Raw genomic sequence first — 23,911 nt, forward strand, 5'->3', positions numbered from 1 at the left:
TTGCCTCCCCCCAGACTACCAATTGGACAAATTCTGCACAAGGACTCCCCACAAACAAGCTTGGAAAGTGGATGCTCTGTTCTTCAGCTGGAAAAAATCTATCAGTTTATGCCTTTCCTCCTTGTCTCTCCTCTCCAAAGTACTATTAAAGATCAAACAGGGCAAACCAAGGATGATACTGATTGCAACAGACTGGACACCCCAACACTGGTACCCCCTCTTGCGCAGTTTGTCACAGCTGGCTCCATGGCATCTGCCTCAGACCCCTACCCTGCTGTCACAGCAGGAGAGCCAGATTCTGCACCCTTAGCTTCAAACCCTGAACCTGGCAGCCTAGCTAATAACCTAATCTCTCCATTACCATCCCTCAGTAAACAAGTGTTGGATGTCATTTTGGAGGCAAGGAGGCCTAGTACTAGAAAATATTATGCTGAAAAATGGAAAAGATTCTGTGCCTGGAACCAAACTCTGGGCATGGGCACAGCAGCGCCCAATTTACCTCAGATTCTTCAATACTTAACTGAGATGCTTCATAAGGGCTTTTCCTTTTCCTCCATCAAAATTCATGCCTAAGCCATTTCAGCTCATTACAGCACAGAGCCTCCCCTCTTTTCTCACCCACTGCTCAAGCAGTTCCTCAGAGGGGCCAAAAACTTAAGACCACCCAGGAGAGCCCCAACTCCAGCCTGGGACCTTAATTTTTTCTTAGAGAAACTCATTCTTCCTCCTTTCAAGCCAGCTGCTACTGCAGATTTAAAATTCCTTTCTTGGAAAACCGCTTTCCTTTTAGCAATCACTTCAGCAAGAAGGGTGTCTGAATTACAGGCCCTTATGGCAGTGGAGCCTTTCATCATCTTTCATGCGGACAGGGTGTCCCTCAGGACCAATCCCTCTTTCATGCCGAATGTGGTATCCAGTGTGGCTCTTAATCAGCCCATTCATTTGCTAACCTTCTTTTCTAATCCAGAGAACAAAGGGGTATGGATACTGCACTCCTTAGATGTGCATAGACAACTTAGAATTTACTTGGATGGGACTAAACCTCAAAAGAAATCTGAACAACTGCTGGTGGCATTTGCTGTAGGGGCAGAGGGGAAAGGCTATTTCAAAGTAATCCATTTCTAAATGGATATGCCATTGCATTCATTTATACCATAAGTACCATGGAAAACCTATCCCACAGGGGATAGTTCTCATTCAACCAGGGCTGCATCTACTTCTACAGCCTTTCTCAGAGGTGTCCCTACCAGAGACATCCTAGAAACTGCTATCTGGAGTTCTGTACATACTTTCACCAAGCATTAGCATTTGCCAATTTTCTCTAAATCCAGAGCTGGCTTTGCCACTGCAGTCTTGCAGGGCCTTATAGCTGGTCCTAATGCTATCTAAATTCCTCCCCCATCCTTAGCTTTGTGAATCTACCCAAATGTGATGACTGCAACAGTGAAATACGAAGAACATAGTACAGTTGTGTACACTTACCATAAATGTAGATGTTCGAGTGTATTCACTGTTGCAGTCCTGGTTACCCTCCCTCTAGCCCCCTGATTTCTTTTGGCTATACCTCTGTTTTCCTCTACTATACTTAAAAGATTTTTGGTGTATTTGCTTTTGGTTGGTAGGTATAACCTTGTATATATATATATATATATATTTAATTGCTAACCATTAAGGGGGGCACCTGACATCTGGGGAAAGAAAAGCTGATGTAATGGCATCAGCTGCATGCTTTATACTCCTGATTACCTGATGTCATGAAAGATGAGACAGCAACTGATGCACGACCAAAGACTTTGATAATCAGGCCAACTGAGGGCTACTGTAAGCAGATAATCCAAATGTGAATACACTCGAACATCAACATTTATGGTAAGTGTACACAACTGTACTTTGTGCGGACTACATGTAAGGCAGCTATAATGAAGTGTAACTGAGTTACCTTACTGTAGAACTTTTGTGTGGACTATAAGTAAGGCAGCTATAATGAAGTGTAACTGAGCTACAGTACTGTAGAACAGTTGTGCGGACTATATGTAAGGCAGTTATAATGAAGTGTAACTGAGTTACCTTACAATAGAACTGTTGTGCGGACTATAAGTAAGGCAGCTATAATGAAGTGTAACTGAGCTACCTTAATGTTGAACTGCTGTGCAGACTACATTTAAGGCAGCTATAATGAAGTGTAACTGAATTACCTTTCTGTAGAACTGTTGTGCGGACTACAAGTAAAGCAGCCATAATAAAGTGTAACTGTTACCTTACTGTAGAACTGTTGTGCGGACTACATGTAAGGCATCTATAATGAAGATTAACTGAGTTACATTACTGTATAACTGTTGTGTGATCTGCATGTAAGGCATGCATAGTGATGCGTAACTGAGTTACCTTACTGTAGAACTGTTGTGCGGCCTACATTTAAGACATCTATACTGAAGCATTACTGAGTTACCTTACTGTAGAACTGTTATGCAGACTACATGTAAGGCATCTATAGTGAAGCGTAACTGAGTTACAATACTGCAGAACTGTTGTGCGGACTACATGTAAGGCGTTTATAATGAAGTGTAACTGAGTTACCTTACTGTAGAACTGTTGTGTGGACTACATGTAAGGCAGCTATGATGAAGTGTAACTGAATTACCTAAAGTAGAACTGTTGTGTGGAGTACATGTAAGACATTGATAATGAAGTGTAACTGTGTTACCTTACTGTAGAACTGTTGTGCGGACTACAAGTAAGGCAGCTATAATGAAGTGTAACTGAGTTACCTTACTGTAGAACTGTTGTGCAGACTATATGTAAGGCATTTATAATGAAGTGTAACTGAGTTACCATACTATAGAACTGTTGTGTGGACTACATGTAAGGCAGCTTTAATGAAGTGTATCTGAGTTACCTTACTGTAGAACTGTTGTGTAGACTACATGTATGGTAAATATAATGAAGCATAGCTGAGTTACCTAACTGTAGAACTGTAGTGCTGACTACATGTAAGGCAAATATAATGAAGTGTAACTGTTTTACCTTACTGTAGACCTGTTGTGCGGACTACATGTAACGCAGCTATAATGATGTGCAACTGAGTTACCTTACTGTAGAAATGTTGCGCAGACTACATGTAAGGCATCTGTAGTGAAGTGTAACTGAGTTACCCTAGTGTAGAACTGTTGTGTGGACTACATGGAAGGCATCTATAATGAAGTGTAACTGAGTTACCTTACTGTGGAACTGTTGTTGGACTACCTCTAAGGTAGTTATAGTGAAGTGTAAATGACATACCTTACTGTAGAACTGTTGTGCAGACTACATGTAAGGCAGCTATAATGAAGTGTAACTGAGACTGTAGAGCTGTTGTGTGGACTACATGAAAGGCAGCTATAATGAAGTGTAACTGAATCACCCTAAAGTAGAACTGTTGTGCGGACTACATGTAACGCAGCTATAATTACCTTACTATAGAACTGTTGTGTGGACTACATGTAAGACATCTATACTGAAGCGTTACTGAGTTACCTTCCTGTAGAACTGCTGTTTGGACTACATGTAAGGCATCTGTAGTGAAGCGTAACTGAGTTACCTTACTGTAGAACTGTTGTGTGGACTACATGTAAGGCAGCTATAATGAAGCATAACTGAGTTAGCTTACTGTAGAACTGTTGTGCTGACTATATGTAAGGCAACTATAATGAAGCGTAACTGTGTTACGTTACTGTAGACCTGCTGTGCAGACTACATGTAAGGCAGCTATAATGAAGAGTAACTGAGTTATCTTACTTTAGAACTGTTGTGTGGACTACATGTAAGGCAGCAATAGTGAAGTGTAACTGAGTTACCTTACTGTAGAACTGTTGTGTGGACTACATGTAAGGCATCTATAGTGAAGTGTAACTGATTTACCCTACTGTAGATCTGTTGTGCGGACTACATGTAAGGCATCTCTAGTGAAGTGTAACTGAGTTACCTTACTTTAGAACTGTTGTGCGGACTACGTGTAAGGCAGCTATAATGAAGTGTAACTGAGTTACCTTACTGTAGAACTGTTGTGCGGACTACAAGTAAGGCAGCTATAGTTACCTTACTGTAGAACTGTTGTGTGGACTACATGTAAGACATCTATACTGAAGCTTTACTGAGTTACCTTCCTGTAGAACTGCTGTTTGGACTACATGTAAGGCATCGTACACTACATGTAATGGCTTAAAAACCTCAGCTTTGGCCGGCTAAGAACTTGCTATATTCAACTCGATGTATAAGAGAATTTAAGTACCTTTATCTGCTCTTTTTATTTCAAAAAAATACAGTATTTAAATTGATTTTAAGTGTGTGTAAGGAATATTAGCTGAACTGGAAGTTAGTCAGTGTTTGCTGAATTTTGTTATTTGCTAGTAATTACAGGTGTGGGGGTAGTCACATTCTTTGATTTCCTGTCCTTGCCTATTTAAGTGGTACAGTGTGAAATATTTTCTGCTTAAAAACCTCAGCTTTGGCCAGCTAAGAACTTGCTATATTCAACTGGACGTATAAGAGAATTTAAGTACCTTTATCTGCTCTTTTTTTTCAAAAAAATACAGTATTTAAATTGATTTTAAGTGTGTGGAAGGAATATTAGCTGAACTGGAAGTTAGTCAGTGTTTGCTGAATTTTATTTGCTAGTAATTACAGGTGTGGGGGTAGTCACATTCTTTGATTTCCTGTCCTTGCCTATTTAAGTGGAACAGTGTGAAATATTTTCTGCTTAAAAACCTCAGCTTTGGCCGGCTAAGAACTTGCTATATTCAACTGGACGTATAAGAGAATTTAAGTACCTTTATCTGCTCTTTTTTTTTCCAAAAAAATACAGTATTTAAATTGATTTTAAGTGTGTGGAAGGAATATTAGCTGAACTGGAAGTTAGTCAGTGTTTGCTGAATTTTGTTATTTGCTAGTAATTACAGGTGTGGGGGTAGTCACATTCTTTGATTTCCTGTCCTTGCCTATTTAAGTGGTACAGTGTGAAATATTTTCTGCTTAAAACCTCAGCTTTGTCCGGCTAAGAACTTGCTATATTCAACCTGACGATAAGAGAATTTAAGTACCTTTATCTGCTCTTTTTTTCAAAAAATACAGTATTTAAATTGATTTTAACTGTGTGGAAGGAATATTAGCTGAACTGGAAGTTAGTCAGTGTTTGCTGAATTTTGTTACTTGCTAGTAATTACAGGTGTGGGGGTAGTCACATTCTTTGATTTCCTGTCCTTGCCTATTTAAGTGGTACAGTGTGAAATATTTTCTGCTTAAAAACCTCAGCTTTGGCCGGCTAAGAACTTGCTATATTCAACTGGACAGATAAGAGAATTTAAGTACCTTTATCTGCTCTTTTTTTTTCAAAAAATACAGTATTTAAATTGATTTTAACTGTGTGGAAGGAATATTAGCTGAACTGGAAGTTAGTCAGTGTTTGCTGAATTTTGTTATTTGCTAGTAATTACAGGTGTGGGGGTAGTCACATTCTTTGATTTCCTGTCCTTGCCTATTTAAGTGGTACAGTGTGAAATATTTTCTGCTTAAAAACCTCAGCTTTGGCCGGCTAAGAACTTGCTATATTCAACTGGACGTATAAGAGAATTTAAGTACCTTTATCTGCTCTTTTTTTTTCAAAAAAATACAGTATTTAAATTGATTTTAACTGTGTGTTGCAGGAATATTAACTGAGTTGGAAGTTTTGACTCTGCTCTTCAGTTAGTCCCACCCACCCTCCCTGTTTTTGTTTGGGTGTTAATCTTAGTGGCCTTGCAACTGCCCGCCCCTCTTGTAAATTTGTGTTTGGATACTCCTTCTGGGCCCATCTCATTTGCTCACTCAACTGAGTGCAGTGAGATCATATTCTGATTTCAGGCACTCCTACTGTGTACAAAGAAAGCATCTGGGAAACAGAAAAAAAAAAAAATTAAGCTTGTTTCCTGCCTTTTCTGTTAAGTGGTATAGACTATTAGTAGGCTTCTGAGCCCCCAAGCCCTTCTGTGTTGGAGGGAAGCCTTCTAGTTTAGTTTTTTTTTCTTATAACTAGCCAGTTTTCTAGTTTCAGCACTCAAATCTGTTTCTTTGATCTCAGCACTTGTTCAGAAAAAAAAAAAAAAAAAAAAATTTCATCTGCTTTTACTGTACTTGTGTTTCTACCTACTTTTTTACTTTTGCATCATCTTAAAAGTACTCAATTGTATTTATTACTGCTTGGTGTAACTCATTCTAAGCCTTTTGGTTTAAACACTTGGGCTTCGGACCAGTTGTTTTGCACTGAGAGGGTTTGTGGTCTGCACTGTAGTGGCAGAACAGGTAGCTTACATCCTTCTAGGTTGGGAACTGCTGATTGAGGGCTCAGTGTCTGTTATTCTAAAAGTGTATTAATTCTGGTTTAAGCACTTGGGCTTTCAGGCCAGTTATTTTACATTAAGAGGGTTTGTGGTCTGCACTCTTGTGGGAGGAGAGGCTGGACTCTGCCCTTCTGAGCTGGGAATTTCTGGTTAAAGGCTTATAGTGCATGCATATCTGAACTGCTTCTTACTGAAGTTGGTGCGCCTTGTTTGCTGTGGCATAGACTGGATTCGGGCCTGCTGGATCTAGCTTTGTTTGTGTAACTTGAGCACTAATCCAGGCATTCTCTAAAGTATTCAATTGTATTTATTACTGCTTGGTAGTAACTTGATTAAAGTGTAGCTATCATTCTAAGTCTTTTGGATTAAGCACTTTGGCTTCAGACCAGTTGTTTTACATTAGGAAGGTTTGTGGCATGCACTGTGGTGGCAGGACAGGTAGCTTTCATCCTTCTAAGTTGGGAACTGCCGATTGAGAGCCTAGTGTCTGTTATTCTTAAAGTGTATTAGTTCTGGTTTAAGCACTTGGGCTTCAGGCCAGTTATTTTACATTAAGAAGGTTTGTGGTCTGCACTCTTGTGGGAGAAGAGGCTGGACTCTGCCCTTCTGAGCTGGGAATTTCTGGTTAAAGGTTTATAGTGCCTGAATATTTGAACTGTATCTTACTGAAATTGGTACACCTTATTTGCTGTAGCATAGACTAGATCCAGGCCTGCTGAATCTAGCTTTGTTTATATGCTTGTTGTTTGTTTGCTTGTTATTTCCCGGAACGCTAATTCCACCTAATACGCGGCATCTCAGCTTCTGTGGATCACTAGTGATATCTGCATTGCTTACTGTACTTATTTCCTTGTTTCACTTGAAAGAAAGTTACTGTTTGTCGTTTTGCATTTAAGTTACCTGTAACACATTGCACTTAAGTTACCTGGCACTTGCTCACTAAAGCAATTATATATGTCAGCACTAAAAATTAAAAGCACTACACCCTCACTCCCCACTGGCCCTGGTTTTCAATTATTAAGGAATTCCCAATATTATTCTAGCATGTCCAAAGGTCAGTTGTCAATCTCCTCTCCGGTCCAGCTGGTGAATCTGGGAATCTTGAGGCAATGTTACAACTGCCTCATGTACACAGACAACCCTCTCCTCCTCCCAACAAATTCCAACACATGTGAGAGATGCAACCATATAGCCAAACTGGAGGCTAAGCTCTCTCAACTAAGTACTGGCATAACCAGTCAGGAGGAGAAGGAAACCACACTCACTACAATTCCAGTCTCACATAGACCTACCACAACAGCAAACCAAACACATAATCACACAAAACATACTCGGAGGCTCTAAATAAAGATCTGCCGAAGCAGCAGAGACCTCCAAAGCAGACACCCAAGCAGCCGCTACCCCAAAACAAAACACGTGCAACACATATCTCACAAAGCCAGTGTGCCAAACAGTCACAGCCCTTAAGACTAAACAACACACCTGATACACTTGTAATAGGTGACTCTATCGTCAGGCACACTGATGTCCCGCTCACCAGGCTGAACAAGGAGAGGGTCATGGTGAGCAGCCTGTCGGGCGCTAGGATCCGCCACATAACACAAGCACTCAGGTCACTCCAAGGCAAGTACAAATATGACTCAGTCATTGTCCATGTTGGTGTGAATGACCTGAGATGTACCTCCCTGGACTACATGAAAAGAGACATAAAGGAGCTCTCTGAGCATGTAGCCCAGGCCGGTATGACCCTGACCTTGAGTAGCATCTTACCCTCACCAAGAATGATGCCACAATATGAAGACAAGATGATCAATTTCAACAATTGGCTTAAGTACTGGTGTCATTCAAAGGGGATCCAATGCCTGTCAGCTTGGGATGATATGCTCGACAAGCCATGATGCTTCACTAGGGACGACTTGCACTTGTCACCCCTGGGCTTTCGGATATTGGCAAAGGCTCTTGCTACCCCCATAGTTCCTTTTTTAGGCAAGGCTCAAAAGACAAACCCACCTCCATAGGTATCACAAGGGATAAGAAACTAAGAGTAATGCTACTCAACGCCAGAAGTCTACACCTCAAGATGCATGCACTCGAAACTCTCCTTAGCATGGAGAACATCGATATCTGTGCAGTAACAGAAACCTGGTTCAGGGCTCCCGAGAGCACCCCAGCACTACCAGGTTATACCTCATACCATGCTTTTCGGCCCCAAAACTTGGACCGAACCACAAAAGGAGGGGGAGTATCGATATTAATCAAAGATACCCACACCTCCAGGTTGGTGGCAAAGCACGAAGCATCAGAGACTATCCATGTGCAACTAACAGTGGGTAAAACTGCCTTCCAGTTTATAGCCTGCTACAGACCACCCTCCCAAACCCAGGAACCCCACTCGGCCTTCCTGAGAACATTGGAAAATATGAAGGTCTCTCCAAACACCATTATATTGGGCGACTTCAACTACCCAAACATAGACTGGGAGCATTACTCTAGCTCCAACACCCTAGCCCAAAGGTTCCTAGAATTTATAAACTCAAATGCTATGGAACAACTTGTTACCACTCCCACAAGAGGGGAAAACATACTGGACCAGATCATCACCAACATGGGGACTCTATGCTCCAGACCAGAAGTGTATCCCTCACTGGTAAGATCAGACCATAAACTAATCTCACTGGATATTCACATCCCGACCCCACCCCTGCCCAGAAAACCACAGTGAAAAACTTCTCTAAAGCAAATTTCACACTCCTCAAAACTGAGGTGGAATCCTTCAAAGCCCCCGGGCCTGTGGAAAATACGCCCAGACCGCAGAATCCTTTATAAACGCATTCTATGAACACCTTCAGGAATGCATGGATCATGCGATCCCAAATAAAACCAAGACCCAATCCTCCAAAGGCAGACGTCCTGCCTGGTGGACCCCAGCCATAAACAAACTATACAATAGATGGAGGAAGCTACTAAATGATAGAGCAAAATCCAAAAAGGGAAGGCATCACTGATCAGTATTAGCAAAAAACTACGGGCACACATAAAATTGCCTAAGGCCAGCTTCGAGAGAAAAATTGCACAGGACACTAAGGATAATCACAAGGCTTTCTTTAGTTATGTTAGGAACCTGGGTGGTAATTCCCAGATATGCTCAGAATTAGTCCAAAATGACAAAAAATACACCGAACCCACAGACATTGCCAACATCCTAGCTGACAGGTTCAGCGCAAACTTCTCCCCCCCCTTCCCACCAAAAGGGCAAATATCTATCCCAGCAGAGTGCTGCCCCCTGACATCTCAGATGCTCAGGTAAGAGCCGCCCTCTCCAAAGCAAAAAACACAGCATCAATGGGACCAGATGGTGTCCCTGGCTGCGTCCTACATGAACTCCAAGAAGAGCTAAACCCAAACATAAAACTACTGTTCAATCTCAGCCTTACTACAGGATATGTGCCCAAAGAGTGGCGTACAGCAACAGTGGTCCCTCTCCATAAAGGTGGTGCCTCAACGGATCCTGGAAACTATCGCCCATAAGCCTGACTAGCTTGGTCTGCAAAGCTATGGAAAGGATCATCATGGACCTCATAAATAAAGATATTGGGGACCTACAAACACTGGATCCTACCCAGTTCGGCTTTGTTAAGGGCAGATCCTGACTCTTAAAACTGGTTGATTTCTTTGAAACAGTCACCAAGGCCATTGACGAGGGGAAGGTGGTCCACACAGCCTACCTGGACCTCGCAAAAGCCTTCAATACAATACCCCACTCGGGCATTGTAGATAAGCTCACCAGCTTAAATATAAACCCCTATGTCACTAGATGGGTTGCAAACTGGCTCAAGGACAGAACCCACATGGTTAGAATTGCTGGAGCCATGTCAGACTCCAAACCAGTTACAAGTGGCGTCCCACAAGGCTCAGTCCTGGGACCTCTCTTGTTCGGTTTATATTTCTCGGAGGTACAGGCCAACACGGAAGGACTGTGGCTGACCAAGTTCACAGATGACTGCAAACTGGGCGCCATAATCACCTCTCCACCCGACACAAGCATCCTCCAAAAGGGCCTCATAGAAACAGACAACTGGTGCCAGAGCCATGGCCTCAAGCTAAACGCCAAAAGTGTATAGTCATCCCTTTGGCAAAACAAAGTGCCCACAAATTACCAGATAGGTGGTAATCCATTAAGTACAGAAGAAGTAATTAGGGACCTGGGGACCCAAGTTGATAGCAATCTCTCATTTGACAACCACGTGGCCAAAGTGGTTAGAAAAACATTTTATATAGCCCACCTAATCATGAAGGGATTCACATCTAGATCAGGGGAGGTCATCGTGCCTCTTTACTCATCCCTCATCAGGCCCATAATTGAGTACAATGCCCCTTTTGGGATGTACCTTACCAGACACCTGCAGCAACTGGAAAGACTCCAAAAGTACCTCACCAAGAGGATCAAAGGGCTCAAACAGATGCCATATGCTGTCCGGTTAAAGAAACTCCAGCTCTACTCAGTGGCATACCGCCTGTTCAGAGGCAATCTGTGCCTGACGTATAAAGCCATGTCCAACCCGGAATTAATGGACATGCTGCACCTCAGAAAATCCAAATCCCATCGAGCTACACGCTCGAGAGACTTGAACCTCAGCACTGAAATAAATAGGACATGCTGGAGGGACAGATTCATAACCCAGAGGCTCCCTTCACTCTGGAATAAAATCCCAGTCCAGGTTAGGCAGAGTCCCTCACTTGACTCTCTTCAAGAGGAATCTTGATGAGTGGATGGGAGATCGTAGGTTTACCCCGGGTATCACTTCTGTGTCACTGTTAGACAGAGGCACAGTATACTAACCTCGAAAAAGGGCATAGCAAAATAAATTTAAAATGGGTGGCGAAAGCCAAACACATTCTGGCTAGGCTTATAAATGCCCTAGGGCAGATAACCTAGTATGAACCTATGAACCTATGAACCTATAATCTGTAGTGAAGTGTAACTGAGTTACCTTAATGTAGAACTGTTGTGTGGACTACATGTAAGGCAGCTATAATGAAGCGTAACTGAGTTAGCTTACTGTAGAACTGTTGTGCTGACTATATGTAAGGCAACTATAATGAAGCGTAACTGTGTTACGTTACTGTAGACCTGCTGTGCAGACTACATGTAAGGCAGCAATAGTGAAGTGTAACTGAGTTACCTTACTGTAGAACTGTTGTGTGGACTACATGTAAGGCATCTATAGTGAAGTGTAACTGATTTACCCTACTGTAGATCTGTTGTGCGGACTACATGTAAGGCATCTCTAGTGAAGTGTAACTGAGTTACCTTACTTTAGAACTGTTGTGCGGACTACGTGTAAGGCAGCTATAATGAAGTGTAACTGAGTTACCTTACTGTAGAAATGTTGTGTGAACTACATGTAAGGCAGTGATAATGATGTGTAGCTGAGTTACCTTACTGTAGAACTGTTGTGCGGACTACATGTAAGGCAGCGATAATGAAGTGTAACTGAGTTACCTTAATGTAGAAATGTTGTGCGGACTACATGTAAGGCAGCGATAATGATGTGTAGCTGAGTTACCTTACTGTAAAACTGTTGTGTGAACTACATGTAAGGCAGCTATAATGAAGTGTAACTGAATTACCCTAAAGTAGAACTGTTGTGTGGAGTGCATGTAAGGCATCGATAATGAAGTGTAACTGAGTTACCTTACTGTAAAACTGCTGTGCAGACTACATGTAACGCAGCTATAATAATGTGTAACTGAGTTACCTTACTGTAGAAATGTTGTACGGACTACATGTAAGGCATCTATAGTGTAGTGTAACTGAGTTACCCTTGTGTAGAACTGTTGTGCGGACTACATGGAAGGCATCTATAATGAAGTGTAACTGAGTTACGTTGTTGTGGAACTGTTGTGCGGACTACATATAAGGCAGCTATAATGAAGTGTAACTGAGTTACCTTACTGTAAAACTGTTGTGCGGACTACATGTAACGCAGCTATAATGATCTGCAAGTGAGTTACCTTACTGTAGAAATGTTGTACTGACCACGTGTAAGGCATCTATAGTGAAGTGTAACTGAGTTACCCTAGTGTAGAACTGTTGTGCGGACTACATGTAAGGCATCTATAATGAAGTGTAACTGAATCACCCTAAAGTAGAACTGTTGTGCGGACTACAAGTAAGGCAGCTATAATGATGTGTAACTGAGTTACTTTACTGTAAAACTGTTGTGTGGACTATATGTAAGGCAGCTATAATGAAGTGTAAATTTCCCTAAAGTAGAACTGTTGTGCGGAGTACTTTTAAGGCATCGATAATGAAGTGTAACTGAGTTACCTTACTGTAGAACTGTTGTGTGGACTACATGTAAGGCATCTATAATGAAGTGTAACTGAGTTACCTTATGGTAGAACTGCTGTGTGGACTACATTTAAGGCATCTATAATGAAGTTTAACTGAGTTACCTTACTATAGAACTGTTGTGCGGACTACATGTAAGGCAGCTATAATGATGTGTAACTGAGTTACTTTACTGTAAAACTGTTGTGTGAACTATATGTAAGGCAGCTATAATGAAGTGTAAATTTCCCTAAAGTAGAACTGTTGTGCGGAGTACTTTTAAGGCATCGATAATGAAGTGTAACTGAGTTACCTTACTGTAGAACTGTTGTGTGGACTACATGTAAGGCATCTATAATGAAGTGTAACTGAGTTACCTTACGGTAGAACTGCTGTGTGGACTACATTTAAGGCATCTATAGTGGTGTAACTGAGTTACCCTACTGTAGAACTGTTGTGTGGAGTACATGTAAGGCATCGATAATGAGGTGTAACTGAGTTTCCTTACTGTAGAACTGTTGTGTGGACTACATGTAAGGCAGCTTTAATGAAGTGTAACTGAGTTACCTTACTGTAGAACTGCTGTGTGGACTACATGTAAGGCAGCTATAATGAAGTGTAACTGAATTACCCTAAAGTAGAACTGTTGTGCAGAGTACATGTAAGACATTGATAATGAAGTGTAACTGTGTTACCTTACTGTAGAACTGTTGTGCGGACTACAAGTAACGCAGCTTTAAAGTGTAACTGAGTTACCTTACTGTAAAACTGTTGTGCGGAATACGTGTAAGGCATCTATAATGAAGTGTAACTGAGTTACCTTATTGTGGAACTGTTGTGCAGACTACATGTAATGCAGCTATAATGTTGTGTTATTGAGTTACCTTACTATAGAAATGTTGTACGGACTACATGAAAGGCATCTATAATGAAGTGTAACTGAGTTACCTTACTGTAGAACTGTTGTGCGGACTACATGTAAGGCATCTGTAGTGAAGTGTAACTGAGTTACCCTACTGTAGAACTGTTGTGTGGAATACGTGTAAGGCATCTATAATGAAGTGTAACTGAGTTACCTTATTGTGGAACTTTTGTGCAGACTACATGTAAGGCATCTATAATGAAGTGTAACTGAGTTACCTTACTGTAGAACTGTTGTGCGGACTATATTTAAGGCAGCTCTAATGAATTGTAACTGAGTTACCTTTCTGTAGAACTGTTGTGCGGACTACAAGTAAGGCAGCTATAGTTACCTTACTATAGAACTGTTGTGTGGACTACATGTAAGACATCTATACTGAAGCGTTACTGAGTTACCCTACTGTAGATCTGTTGTGCGGACTACATGTAAGGCATCTCTAGTGAAGTGTAACTGAGTTACCTTACTGTAGAACTGTTGTGCGGACTACGTGTAAGGCAGCGATAATGATGTGTAGCTTAATTACCTTACTGTAAAACTGTTGTGTCAACTACATGTAAGGCAGTTATAATGAAGTGTATACTCTGCATCCCTCCTCAGCACATGTCCAATCCAACGTAATCTTACCTTTCTGGCTTTGTCTCCAAACCTTCCAACCCGGGCTGACCCTCTAATATACTAATTCCTAATCCTATCCATCCTCGTCACACCCAGTGCAAATCTTGACATCTTCAACTCTGCCACGTCAAGCTCTGACTCCTACCTTTTTGTCATTGCCACTGTCTCCAACCCATATAACATAACTGGTCTCACTACCCTCTTGTAGACCTTTCCTTTCACTTTTACTGGTATTCTACACCGATGACAGTAAAAGTCAATAATTGTATTTCTTTTGGAAGGAAATACCTCATAAAGATTTTCATTCGTACTGTAGTCCCTGCCTTGGCCCTGACCATGACGTACCTCACTGTCAGTTTTGTGCCTTATTTAAACCACAAACTATTTGTCATCGGTACATTTTTCCTTCTAAATATTTTGGTACTCGGTTCAATTATCCAGATATGTCTTCAGTAAGCCACCCGACTACCGACATTCCAAAAAAATGCAGAGATAAAGACAGAGACAGGCAGCCTAGATCCAAAGCTTCCGACAACGCTTCTCCTAAACAAGTCACCAGTTCGCCGGTACTCAGTGAGGTGCTTTCGCAGCCCCTGATACCTGTTACTTCAGATTCGCAGGCCTCTACTGAGACACATTTGAAGTCCGGTATGCCACGAGATGCTTTAACTGTGGAACCTGCGGATGTCTCTACCTTGGATGGGTCCGGAGCCACTGTGCAGGCACAGGCTTTTGAGGCTGTATTCAGGCCTACTGACTTGCATATTAAACTGACACCATCTTCTTCTTCTTCTAGGCCTAAAACTCTAACCATGCCTAGGAAACCGACGCCCAGACCACATGGTCAGGCCTCTACACCTAAAAAATAAATCATAAGAATGGCTGAAGACCTTATTACTTTAATCAGGGGAAGCCAACCTTTCCCCTCTAAGAGACCTAGGACTAAATTTGCTTATGATACTTCTGACCAGGATACTGAATCTTCTGTCTCCTCTGATGATCAGGATTTACCCTTATCTACCTATGAGGATTCTGATGCAGAGGACTCTATTCCCTCTGCTTCTCCCCCAGAGGATTTTTCTTTTGGTGAAACCTTGCATACTCTTAGGGAGCATTTTCACTGGGAAAGCCAGGATTACTCTGATTCTAAAAAGAGGCTTAGAGATTTCTTACTCCTGCCCCAATACAGGTGTTTAGCTATCCCTCCTGTGCTGGACATTGTTGACAATGCCTTTTCGGAATCTAGCTTGGCCTCTGACTCTTTACCTCCTGCTCCCAGAAAACCTGATAGATTTTACAGGGTTCCTGATTCTCACAAGTTCCTTTTTAAAAATCCTATTGGGGATCCTGAGACTATTTCACAGGGACCCAAGTGCATTAAGGCTACTACTGCCAAAAATCCTACCCCCTCTGATAGAGGTTCCAGGACCTTGGATAGATGGGGTAATAAGGTATACACCTCTGGAACCTTGGCCATCAGGGTCTTAAATTGCCAGTTTTCATATGTTAAAGTATCAGCAGCACATTATTGGATTGATTAAACAGAAAATGATGTTGATTCCTGATTGTGCTGAAAATAAGGATTTACAGGATTTAATGCATTCTGCTGAAAAGGTTGGAAAACATACTTTGTAATGTGGTTTTGATTCACTAGAGGCATCTTGCAGGGCTGCTGTCACCGGGTCTGTACTTAGAAGGCATGCTTGGCTTAAGGAGCAATCTTTGCCAGATCATGTTAAAACTAAATTGCTTGATGCTCCCTTAAATCAGGACTGCCTATTTGGCAACAAAACAGAAGAAGTTCTTAAAAATATGAAGTAAAAAGCTAAATCTATGCAAACTGTTAAAGATTTCTTACAAGTGCAGCCTCCTATATTTAGTAGGCATTGTCCCTCTCAAAACATTGGTCCTTTCCTGCCTCTTCCAGGCCTTCTCAGTTCAAACCCAGAACCAGCAGAACACCCAAGCTTCAGTCCCAGGGTACGCACAGGACAAAGCAGTGGGGGACTCCCAATTCCAAATCAGGGAGTAGTAAGACTCCCCCCTATGGTAAGCTGTCTCAATGACTTAACTTTAAAACTTTCAAGCATTTCACAACTGTCTGCTCCTTTAGGAGGAAAGATTGTTCTGCAAGCAAAAAACTGGGAACTCATTACCCAGGACAAATGGGTTTTAAATATAGTTTCCCAAGGATACAGATTTCACTTCCACACGTTACTAACCCCAAACGGTTAGCCAGATCTACCCCCAAATCAGTGGGCAGAGGCTCTAAAGAAAGTACTCTCTCTCTTAAGATTACAGGCTATTCAGACTGTATCAGAAGAGGAAAAGGGACAAGGTGTCTACTCAAGACTTTTCCTGGTACCCAGAAAAGGCAACTCATGGCGTCCTATCCTGGACCTGTCTATCCTAAACACCTTTTTGATGATTCCAAAATTCAAGATGCTAACTCTTCACCAATTGCTTCCCATAATAGGCAAAGATGCCTGGTTGGCAACACTGGATTTAAAGGAAGCCTACCTGCACATCCCAGTCTGGGAATCTTGCATAAAATACCTACGCTTCAAAGCAGGCTGCATGCACTATCAGTTTTCTGCACTGCTCTTTGGCTTATCTACTGTGTCACAGCAGGAGAGCCAGATTCTGCACCCTCAGCTTCAAACCCTGAACTTGGCAGCCTGGCTAATAACCTAATCTCTCCATTACCATCCCCTCAGTAAACAAGTGTTGGATGTCATTTTGGAGGCAAGGAGGCCCAGTACTAGAAAATCTTATGCTGAAAAATGGAAAAGATTCTGTGCCTGGAACCAATCTCAGGGCATGGGCACAGCAGAACCCAATTTACCTCAGATTCTTCAATACTTAACTGAGATGCTTCATAAGGGCTTTTCCTTTTCGTCCATCAAAATTCATGCCTAAGCCATTTCAGCTCATTACAGCACAGAGCCTCCCCTCTTTTCTCACCCACTGCTCAAGCAGTTCCTCTGAGGAGACAAAAACTTAAGACCACCTAGGAGAGCCCCAACTCCAGCCTGGGACCTTAATTTTTTCTTAGAGAAACTCATTCTTCCTCCTTTCAAGCCAGCTGCTACTGCAGATTTAAAATTCCTTTCTTGGAAAACCTCTTTCCTTTTAGCAATCACTTCAACAAGAAGGGTGTCTGAATTACAGGCCCTTATGGCAGTGGAGCCTTTCATCATCTTTCATGCGGACAGGGTGTCCCTCAGGACCAATCCCTCTTTCATGCCCAAGGTGGTATCCAGTGTGGCTCTTAATCAGTCCATTCATTTGCTAACCTTCTTTCCTAATCCACAGAACAAAGGGGTATGGATACTGCGCTCCTTAGATGTGCATAGACAACTTAGAATTTACTTGGACAGGACTAAACCTCAAAAGAAATCTGAACAACTGCTGGTGGCATTTGCTGCAGGGGCAGAGGGGAAAGGCTATTTCAAAGCAATCCATTTCTAAATGGATATGCCATTGCATTCATTTATAATATAAGCACCATGGAAAACATATCCCACAGGGGATAGATCCCATTCAACCAGGGCTGCATCTACTTCTACAGCCAATCCAGAGCTGGCTTTGCCACTGCAGTCTTGAAGGGCCTTATAGCTGGTCCTAATGCTATCTAAATTCCTCCCCCATCCTTAGCTTTGTGAATCTACCCAAATGTGATGACTGCAACAGTGAAATACGAAGAACATAGTACAGTTGTGTACACTTACCATAAATGTAGATGTTCGAGTGTATTCACTGTTGCAGTCCTGGTTACCCTCCCTCTAGCCCCCTGACTTATTTTGGCTATACGTCTGTTTTCCTCTACTATACTTAAAAGATTTTTGGTGTATTTGCTTTTGGTTGGTAGGTATAACCTTGTATATATATATTTAATTGCTAACCATTAAGGGGGGCACCTGACATCTGGGGAAAGAAAAGCTGATGTAATGGCGTCAGCTGCATGCTTTATACTCCTGATTACCTAATGTCATGGAAGATGAGACAGCAACTGATGCACGACCAAAGACTTTGATAATCAGGCCAACTGAGGGCTACTGCAAGCAGATAACCCAAATGTGATGACAGCAACAGTGAATACACTCGAACATCAACATTTATGGTAAGTGTACACAACTGTACTTTGTGTGGACTACATGTAAGGCAGCTATAATGAAGTGTAACTGAGTTACCTTACTGTAGAACTTTTGTGTGGACTATAAGTAAGGCAGCTATAATGAAGTGTAACTGAGTTACCTTAATGTAGAACTATTGTTCAGACTACATGTAAGGCATCTATAATGAAGCGTAACTGAGTTACCTTACTGTAGAACTGTTATGTGGACTGCATGTAAGGCATCTATAAGGAAGCGTAACTGAGTTACCTTACTGTGGAACTGTTGTGTGGACTACATGTAAGGCATCTATTCTGAAGCATAACTGAGGTACCTAACTGTAGAACTGTTGTGCTGACTACATGTAAGGCAACTATAATGAAGCATAACTGTGTTACCTTACTGTAGACCTGTTGTGCGGACTACATGTAAGGCAGCTATAACAAAGTGTAACTGAGTTATCTTACTTTAGAACTGTTGTGCGGACTACATGTAAGGCAGCTATAGTGAAGTGTAAGTGAGTTACCTTACTGAAGAACTGTTGTGCGGACTACGTGTACGGCATCTATAATGAAGTGTAATGGAATTACCCTAAAGTAGAACTATTGTGTGGAGTACATGTAAGGCAACGATAATGAAGTGTAACTGAGCTATCTTACTGTACAACTGTTGTGCGGACTACATGCAAGGTAGCTACAATAAAGTGTAACTGGGTTACCTTACTGTATAACTGTTGTGCAGACTACATGTAAGGCATCTGCAATGAATCGTAACGGAGTTACCTTACTGTTGAACTGTTGTGCTGACTACATGTAAGGCATCTATAATGATGTGTAACTGAGTTACCTTACTGAAGAACTGTTGTGTGGACTACATGTAAAGCATTTATACGGGTTCAGAACAGTTAGCAGACTATTAGCTATCATTCTTTGATTCTATTAAGCACAGCACTACCATAAATGCTCTCACACATATAACATCTGTAGCTTTGGTGTAATGCAGCTTTTTTGTTTCTTTAATGAGCCAATACAGATAGAGCATGTTATCAGGAACTAGGCCACAAGAAAAAGTAAGCAACCACACAGATACATTACTGGATATAATCTCTGTAACTTCAACCCAGAAACATTTAGCACCCTGATATCTAGAGTATGTTGGACTTCCTCACTCAGCTCCTTCTAGATGAAGCTGCCAACTCTACCTTTCTTGATATCATAAACTTATTAGCCCCACCTCGTAAAATTAGGACAAAATTGATAATATCCCCTTGGCTAACAAAAAACACACAAAGTCTCATGAAGTCTAGAGATAAGTCCTGGAAAAATGGCTACAAACAAAAGACCCAATTGACCTGCAAAGATATAAAGAACAAAGAAATCTGGTCATAAAGATTATCAGTAAAGACAAAAACGAATTCTATTATATCACCCCTATAACAGTAAAATCTAACCCAAAAAAATTCTAGAATGCTATCGACCAAATACTTCATCCTGGAAACCCTACCTCACCCAACCCTAGCCCTGACAAGACATCAGTGGAGACTGCCAACACCTTCAATGCTTATTTTGTTGAATCAATATCCAAACTCTTTAACTCCTATAGCTCCAATACAAGCAACCCCAAAGGCCCAGCTAACTCTTCAAAAACTACCCCTATGAAAACCTTCTCCCTCAAGCCAATCTCCACACCATACATCCAAACCCTACTCTCTAAACTGAAACCATGCTCAGTATCTGCTGATAACATCCCATTATACTTTCTTCAGACATCTGCACACTCACTTGCCTTTCCCATCTCTATCATTATAAAGCGCTCAATCTCTAAATCCAAAGTACCATCTATCTGGAAACAGTTCTACACCCTATCTATCCACAAAGGAGATAACTCCACTGAAATCTCTAATTTCAGACCCATTGCCATCCTCTCCCCCCGTCAAAAGTTCTTGAAAAATGCATACATACACAAGTCATGGATCATCTCTCTCAGGAAAACCTACTTACTCCTACACAGCATTGTTTTCTGGTGAAGCATAGCATCTATACTGCACTTCTATCCTATCTCAATACTATTTCCCTGGCCACAGATGACCATAAACGTATCTCATGTCTCTTCCTAGATCTCTCAAAGGCCTTTGATACTGTTTCTCACTCTCTACTATTAAACAAACTGTCTGACCTCAACTTCTCCCCAGATACAGTGGGATGGTTTGCAAGCTATATAAAAGATAGATTCCAATCAGTAAGATGGGACACTCCTTTATCTACACCCCTTCCAATAAAAATGGGTGTCCCTCAAGGATCCATTTTAGGACCACTACTATTCAATATTTTCACAAACTTGCTCTATACCTCCTGTCCACTCTCTTCTATTATCCAGTATGCTGATGATTCTACAGTCATAACAGTAGCAAACTCTCCCTCTGAACTCTTATCAGCTACCCAGCCGTTCTTTAACTCAGTGGAAACATGGCTCTCAAATGTCCAACTAATCCTCTACCCTAAAAAAACAAAACTTCTACTCTTCTTCCCTAAAACACCCAACCACATCAAGACATCTTTTACTATCCAGTCACTTAACAATACCCCTATAGTAGTTGAATCTAGCTCAAAACTCCTCGGTATCACAATTGATGATCAACTAAAATTTGATCTCCACATAAATAACTGTATCAGGAAAACTCACCTTAAATTAGGCCTACTATATAGAAATAAAAAATGTCTCAGGAAGCAAGAATTGCCCTCACTCATACCTACCTTCTTCCCTGCTTAACATATTGGTCACAAATCCTTACTAACCTACACTCCTCTCTCCTTACTAGACTTCAGACTACATACCACAAAGTAGCTAGATTTGCAACTCACCAGTCCTATAGATCTCACCACTGTCTCTCTCTAAAATATTTAAACTGGCTTGAGCTGCCTCACCTCCTCCTTCTCTCTCAGCTTCAAACCATACACTCAATTCTTTACCAGCCATCTTTCTGTCCAGCCTTACACTCTGTCATCTCCCACTATGCTCCTTCAAGAAACCTCCGCAGCTCTTCCCAAGACCTCTTAAATATCTATAAGCCCAAGTCTAAAGCAGGGTGCAACTTATATAGCTACCACCCCTCTACTGAATGGAACAAACTTCCCCTTGAAAATCGAACACACACACCCCAAAAAATTTAAACTAACTCTAAAAGAATATTTCAAAGGGCAATGGATCTGCCAATGCTCAAACCCACCTTGATAATACTCTGCTACACTCTGTTAATCTATTTATTCCTCTCTCTCTCTTATACTTTACTGTATCCTATATGATTTAATTGCAAAAAAAAAAAAAAAAAAAACACTTTACTCCTATGTTGCTTTTTTATATTTACCACTACTTTTAAAAATGCTGTGGCTGAAATCTAGCTGTTTTGCCATTTTCTACTTACATAATATTTGTATAATGACTAAATGTAATCTGTATACTTTTAAAAAAAATGCTCTTGCAGTCATCCAGCTGTTTACCATTTTCTACTTATATAATATCTGTATAATGACTAAAGTGTAATCTATATATACTGGAGCTTTTTTCCCCAGGCCTCTGCTGAAAAAGGGCTTCGGCTCAGTCAGACATTCCCGGTCAACAAATGTAAAATAAACAAATAAATAAATATACTTTATAACAGCACAGTGAAAGAACTGCAGTGAAAGTAGTGAAAGGTTTAAGAGTTACAGTGTGAAACAGAATAAAGTATAGGAAAAAATAATTAAGTAACCAAGAGTACAATGTGTGTTGAGAACAAGGTGTTGTTAGACACAAACAGTGCGATGAGAGATAGCTTTCTCATTACAGCCATAATGTTGCTGTTATCTTGCCATAAACTAACAGTGTTTAAGTATCTGTCAGGTGCTTCAATGAAAGAATGTATGTGGAAAATAAAAATGCTGGGAGGCATTACAAAGGTCAGCTAACCTTGCATAGGAGTGAAAGAGAAAGACTAACTCAAATGTCTGTGACTAAGGCATGGACGTAATGAGCCATTATAGAGTGCTCCAGAATAGTGTAGATTTGTAAAAAAAAAAATGCGGCCATATTGTATTATGTTTCAATAAACAGAAGTCATTGCAGCTGCAGCTTAACAAACTTAGACACTGACTGGGTTCGAATCGGTAGGTTTTGGTATCCTTTGATAATACAGTGTTATACACTGAAAACATACCAGATGTAGCAGATAATTGGCATAACACCTGACTAATATTCACAACACAATGCAAACACTCCATCTGAGGCAAGAATTCAAGGTTGTATAAAAGACACAAAATCAGATTCCAAGTGTTATTTGGACACTCACAACTGACAGAATTTATTAACCAGTCACTCATATTATGAGACATAAGGTATTATCCGTGGCAGAACACAGCAGAAGATGTAAACACATGGTACACAAAGACTACAGACAAATGTTATTCCTGTCAAATACCACAGTGATTGCCAGGTATGTAAGGTGGAGGAAGGGGCACAAAGATGATTATTTATGTGTGGTTAAGAGCAGGATAAGGATACAGATAGGACTATGAAGATGATAAGACTATAATACAATAATAGGCAGATGGAAGACGAACATGTTGAGGTATAGCAAGATTAAACATAAGAAGCAGTCATGGTCAGCCAAGGCAAATACCAAAGGTAAAATAGAATATTGCAGGGTTAAACTCTATATAATAACTGTAGAGTAAGTCTTTCAATGTGCATGCAACAAAAGACAATTCATCCAGTGTAGTGCCAGAACAATTAATCCAATTTAGTACAAGACAATTAATCCAGTGTAGTTCCAGGACAATTAATCCAGTGTAGTACCAAGACAATTAATCCAGTGAAATACCAGGACAATTAATCCAGTGTAGTACCAGGACAATTCATCCAGTGTAGTAACAGAACAATTAATCTAGTGTAGTGCCAACACAATTAATCCAGTGTAGTACCAGGGCAATTAATCTAGTGTAGTAGCAAGACAATTAATCCAGTGTAGTACCAGGACAATTAAGCCAGTGTAGTACCAAGACAATTAATTCAGTGTAGTACCATTACAATTATTCCAGTGTAATACCCGGACAATTAATCCAGTGTAGTACCAAGATAATTAATCCAGTGTAGTACCAGGGCAATTAATCCAGTGTAGTACCGAGACAATTAATTCAGTGTAGTACCAACACAATTAATCCAGTGTAGTACCAGGACAATTAATCCGGTGTAGTACTAGGGCAATTAATCCAGTGTAGTACCAGGACAATTAATCCAGTGTAGTACCAGGTCAAATTAATCCAGTGTAATACCAAGACAATCAATCCAGTGTAGTACCAGGACAATTAATCCAGTGTAGTACCAGTACAATTAATCCAGTGTAGTACCAAGACAATTGATCCAGTGTAGTACCAGGACAATTAATCCAGTGTAGTACCAAGATAATTAATTCAGTGTTAGTACCAACACAATTAATCCAGTGTAGTAGCAGGACAATTAATCCAGTGTAGTACCAAGACAATTGATCCAGTATAGTACCAGAACAATTGATCCAGTGTAGTACCAGGACAATTAATCCAGT

The sequence above is a fragment of the Protopterus annectens genome, chromosome 1.part2 (genome assembly GCF_019279795.1).
Source record: "Protopterus annectens isolate FY-2018-M chromosome 1.part2, PAN1.0, whole genome shotgun sequence".
Lineage (NCBI taxonomy): Eukaryota > Metazoa > Chordata > Ceratodontiformes > Protopteridae > Protopterus > Protopterus annectens.